Below are 5943 nucleotides of genomic sequence, written 5' to 3'. Positions count from 1 at the left end.
ATTTCTACAAAACAGCATTCTGGGTTTTAAAAGGCAATTCTCAATGGTTGTATATATTGAAAAATTATATATGTTTAATTAATTTTGCTATTATCTTGCATTATAAAAGTAAATACATGTTTTTTCCAGAAAATTTTGACACAAATGAAAGAATTTTACAATGAAATATTAACTTATGTACTCAAAATAAATCAGAAGCCAAATACAAATCAAAGACTTATGTATGACAAAATATTTTAAATATGTTTTAATGAAAGAACACAATAGTCCTCTTGAATAACAAACAACCATATCTATGAATTAGAAGCATTTTAAAGCACTCTTTTTACTGCCTGCTAGCTCTTGCAGCTATACTAGTGAGAAAAGGAACGATATATAAAATGACCTCATAGTAATTTAGATGTGTTTACTTCACTGCAAGTTATTTATCACAGTGGTAATTTTATATTTCTTTGATGAACCTACACAATTAATATCTGTCTTCTTAAGTAGACATAGAGATTTCAAATGGCACACTATAGTATTATAGTATTTGGGGTTTTTTTGTGTGTGTTTTTTTTGAGAGAGAGAGAAACATTGATGTGAGAGAGAAACATCCATTGGCTGCCTCCCGCATGCACCCCTACTGGGGACTGAATAGCAACCTGGGCATGTGCCCTGACCGAGAATTGAACTGATGACCTTTTGTGATGACCTTTATTGCACAGGACAATACGCTCAACCAACTGAGCCATACTAGCCAAGGCATCTCTTTTCTGTTCTTGGTGCTTAGTAGCAGCTTCAGCAAATTTTGTCAAATAAATCATATGCATGACTCAAGATATTTTATACAAAAACCTTGAAATGTAACATAATTATAATTATATTGTTAGACTCTTCCATGTCTTTTTTTTTTTTTACTTTAGAAACAGATGAAGAGTAGATCACATATTGGTTGGAAAATAACATAAAAAGCAAATTAGAGAATAGGAAAAAATTATACCTCGTTTGTTTTATCTTACATTTTATTTGTTTTTAAGATTAAGTATATTTTTCTGTGACTTTATTAACTAAGGATACTACTTTGAGATATAATTAACTTACTAGGTGGGGCAGATAATATCTGAGACTTTTCTTTTAATACATGCACAAACTGATCCAAATTTTCCTCACTGTTGTAGTTAGGTATCTGATGGAAAATTTCTGAATTTCTGTTGAAAAATATACTATGATCAATAATTTCTATTTGTCAAATTCAGTTAGGTATTGTCCATATCTTGTTACCCTAACTGGCCTCTCCTCTAAATTTGTCTCCTTCCTTGGATTTTTTTTTTAACACTCTTTTTGTTCCTACTACTGACTGCTGTGATAGTCACTTATATTGATTCATCCAAATGATATGATGTTTAATTATTATTCATATTCTCTAAGGTCTATATTTAGCCTTTTTATTTTCTGATTTTCCAGTTTTTCCTTTATCACTGTGTAACCTCATCCATTTACATAAACATAACCTCTCTAAACTTAATCTGTAGTATAGACCTACGTGTAATTGGGAACTCCTGCCTTCTTCTTTATAAATGAAGATGATAATATCCATCTTAAACTGTAATTTAAATAAGATAGCATCAATAACTTAATAAGACATAAAGAGTGTTGAGAAAGTCTCTGGTACTCTATATGTTTATTAAAATACTCATTAAAAATTGTTGATAATGATCATGATGGGCACCCTGAGGAAAGTTTGGCACATGTATCAGTTTACTATTGTTCTTGTAACATCGACTCATTCATATAATCCAAAATAATCTCATGATATCAATATTCTAAACTTAATCATATCTGCAAGTCCCTTTTACCGTGTAAGGTAACATATCCCCAGGTTTCAAGATTAAATGTATATATATTTGTGGCAGGGGCCATTATTCAGCCTACCACAGTGTGCTTTCAGGCCCTCAAATACTCATTAATTTTATACGCAAAATAGATTCCCCCCCCTTTCTGAGTTACTCAGAGAACAGCCCATATTGCTGCGTTGTTCTCAGTTCCCACGTAACTTAAAGGGAAACTGTCACAATGTCCAGAGCCCTGGATGCCCTCCAACTGAAGGAGGAGGGTGTCCTCAAGTTCCTTACATCAGGAACCCACTTAGGCGGCACCAACCTTGACTTCCAGATGGAACAGGACATCTACAAAAGGGAAGTGATAACATCTACCTCATAAATCTGAAGAGAAGCTCGGAGAAACTTCCACTGTCAGCTCATGCCATTGTTGCCATTGAAAACCCTGCTGATGTCAGTGTCATATTGTCCATGAATACTGGCCAGCGAGCTGTGCTGAAGTTTGCTGCTGCCGCTGGAGCCACTGCTATTGCTGCCGCTTCACTCCTGGGACCTTCACTAACCTGATCCAGGCAGCCCTCCGGGAGCCGAGACTTCTGGTGGTCACTGATCCCAAGGCTGGCCACCAGCCTCTCACAGAGGCGTTGTATGTGAACTTGCCCATCATTGCTCTGTGTCAGACAGACTCTCCTCTGCACTATGTAGACATTGCAATTCCTTTCAACAAAAAAGGGGCTCACTCAGGGGGTCTGAGGTGGTGGATGCTGACTGGGGAAGTACTGCTCACGTGTGGCACCATCTCCCGTGAACACCCATGGGAGGTCATGCCTGATCTTTACTTCTACAGAATCCTGAAGAGATTGAAAAGGAAGAGCAGGCCTCTGCTGAAAAGGCTGTGGCCAAGGAGGAGTTTCAGGGTGAATGGAGGGCTCCAGCTCCCGAGTTCCCTGCTGCTCAGCCTGAGGTCGCAGGTTGGTCTGAAGGCTCGCAGGTGCTCTCTGTGCCCATTCAGCAGTTTCCTACTGAAGACTGGGGTGCTCAGCTGCCACTGAAAACTGGTCTGCAGCCCCCACTGTGCAGGCCATTAAATGGGTAGAAACAACCACTGGGTGGTCCTAAGCTGTGCTTCCACAAACTCATAACAGAATGGAAATAAGGTTGACGAAACATAAATGGTTTCTAAAAGTTATGTCAAAAAAACACCACCACAAAAAAACATTCATCCCAAGGTTCCCAGAAGCCTCAACCTATTGTAGAATCAACTTAATTCCAAAATCTCATATAAGTCTTATCAGCTCAAAAGTTCCAAATTTCATCATCTAAATCAGGTATGGGTGAGACTCTGGGTGTGATCTAGACTGGTCAAAATCCTTGCCAAATGTACACTTGGGAAACTAGAAAACAATATATCTTTTGTGTCAAGTGTAGGATTCCAGCTACAGCTCCTTTCAAAAGGCAGTTTCAAGCATATTCAAAATTCAATTGGACATACTCCATATGCCTGAAACCTGTCTCCTTCTATTTAACACTTCTTTCCTCTTACATTTTACTGTAGAAAGCAAGACAGAAACAAATCTCACCTTCAACACTTTGCTGGAAAATCTCAGCAAAATATTCAGGTTTATCACTTACAACTTTTACTTTCTATAGAACCATAGGCCTCAAATTAGCCATGCTTTCTGTCACTGTATAACAGCAATCAACTTTATTCTCTTTTGCAATAGCATGTTCCTTGTTTTGTTCTGATTCCTAATTAACAGTGCCTTTAACATCCATATTCTACCAAGTCTTTATATGATCATTTAAGAATTCTCTGTGACATTATAGACTTTATTACCATGTTTCTCACTTACTTCCGAGCCCTCATTAGCAGCGCCTTTAATACCCATGTTTCTAGGTGCAGTCTGTTTATGACCATTTATTCTCTAAGATAAGCTAAGGTTTTGTTATCATATTCCTCATTTATTTCTAGCCCTCTCCAGCAGTCTTTTATATCCATATTTCTACTAACAGTTTGTTAAAAGTATGCTAAGCCTTTTAATAATGCTTCTGAAAATTCACCCTGCCTTTATTCCTTACCCAATCCGAAAGCCACTTCCACATTTTTATATACAGTATTTGTTAGATCAGGAACTCTTTTCTCCTACCCAGATCTGTACTAGTTTTCTATTTCTGCTATGGCAAAGTATTTCTATTTCTGCTATGACAAACGTAGTGGCTTAAAAACATGAATTTATGGTCTAACCATTCTGGAAGTCAGGAATTTAAAGTGTGAGATTTTGATTTCTGAAGTCAGAAATCTTGACTGAGCTAACGTCAAGATGTCAGCAGACCTAGTTCCTTCCGGAGGCTCTTGGGACAATCCATTCCTTTGTCTTGCCGAGTTCTGGAGGCTGTCCTCATTCCTCGCTTGTGACCATGCATCACATCACCTTCACTCCCTTTCTTTCCTTCATCATCACATTGTCTTCCTTCTCTGCCTCTAACTCTACTGCCCTTTTTTTTTTTTTTTAATAAGGACAATTGTGATTATATGGTCCCCACCTGGATAATCTAGCTCATTTCCCCACCTCAAGATCTTTAAAATAATCACATCTGCAAAGTCCTTTTGCTGTAGAAGGTAACCATTTCACAGGTTTGAGGGTTAGGATATGTATAACTTGGGGTAGAGGAGACATTATTCAGCCTACAGCATCACATTGCAAATATGATGTATTTGTTAAGAGAAATAATGGTGTAAGGTATAATTCAGTATATATATGTAAATAAAATGATAATCATTTATGTCATACAGTAATTATGATTTCCAAGTGATAAATATACATATAATTATATTCCCTCCAAATCTTCTTGATGTTAAATAGATCTAATATCATTGTTTTTCAGAAATAAATTATTCTTTTACATTTTCCCTGGAGTGTTCCACTTATTTTCTGATGAAAGTTCTATGGATATTATAGTCATGTAAAAATTCCTAATTTGAGAAGAATTGTTAATTCTTGCTTACAAAATGAAGAGAACATTATTTCACAGGCTCTAGACATCAATTTTGATTGCTTAAAAATTGCTTTAACATATTTCTATCCAGTTATTAGATATTGTGTCTGTTGTAATTATTGTCATTTTGTAGTTTGCTATGCATAGCCTTATTATTTTAGTTGTAAATTTATTTGCATACTTCCCATCAGATCAGTTAATAATTTTATATTTTCTAGAATTTAAGCGCATGTTTCTTAGTGAAATTGCTTTAATTATACTAATGATCATTTTCAAAGCTTTGTGAAAGCAACTTGCTTCAAATCATTAAAAAAGTGACTTTCTGCCCCTCAGCTAATTAATCCCTTTATCACCTCACCATGTCTCTTGATGTTTCGTTAATATTCTTGCAATTGATTAAAAGCATAGAGCACAGCTTATCAAGTACATTCATTGATTCAACCATAGAACTAAGAACTAAGGTTTTTGTTAAACAATATTTCTTAAGGTTGCAATTGCAATGAAGAAGTAGCAACATCCACAGCCCAATAGCTCACAATATTAAATTACTGTTAAAAAGTGTTAGATGGTGAGGAATCGTAATAGTGTCAACAATGAAAATAAAGTTAAAAAAAGTGATGAATTTGAAAAAATGGAAGCTATCAACATAGATCTTTTTAAAGTGTTGATGTACATAAAGTAGCAGTAAACCTGTCTTTGTGGAAATGGACAGTTTAATTCAAATGTTACAGCACAACTTTCAAGATCTCCAGTTTCTTCACTGAATAGGGGTAGGAGATTCACTTTCACTGGAGAATATTAAAGTACTGAGGTGTTTCAGAACTGAAAATCCTTCTTCTTTATGCTTCTTACTGAATTCTTTCCATTCCTTTGGCCATTAATTTTGAAAATATTTAAATGGAAGGGAAAAAAGATGCAATAGTTACTCATGGAAAATCTTTTAGGATTCAAATTCACACTGAATTTAACAAGTATAATAAATATTTTGTTGTTGTCTGTAACAACTTAATAAAAAGAAGAAATGGTCAGTGAAAGGGTTCCAAGCAATATGTCAGAAGGATGCTGGAGATATTATGGCACAGTTTGGGGTGATTCCTAGTAATTATAAATCAAATTATATGTCTGA

General features: G+C 35.6%; 1 pseudogene across 1 annotated transcript; it reads left to right on the top strand.

Moving 5' to 3' along the window:
• The first annotated feature begins 2055 nt into the window (after positions 1 to 2055).
• LOC308553336 (small ribosomal subunit protein uS2 pseudogene) lies at positions 2056 to 2939 on the top strand (annotated as a pseudogene). Its single transcript has one exon. The product of its transcript is annotated as a small ribosomal subunit protein uS2 pseudogene (transcript).
• Positions 2940 to 5943: the final 3004 nt, after the last annotated feature.

This window comes from Miniopterus schreibersii (assembly GCF_964146895.1).
Source record: "Miniopterus schreibersii genome assembly, chromosome: 2".
Taxonomy (NCBI): Eukaryota; Metazoa; Chordata; class Mammalia; order Chiroptera; family Miniopteridae; genus Miniopterus; species Miniopterus schreibersii.
This window is presented reverse-complemented; position numbering and strand designations above follow the sequence as displayed.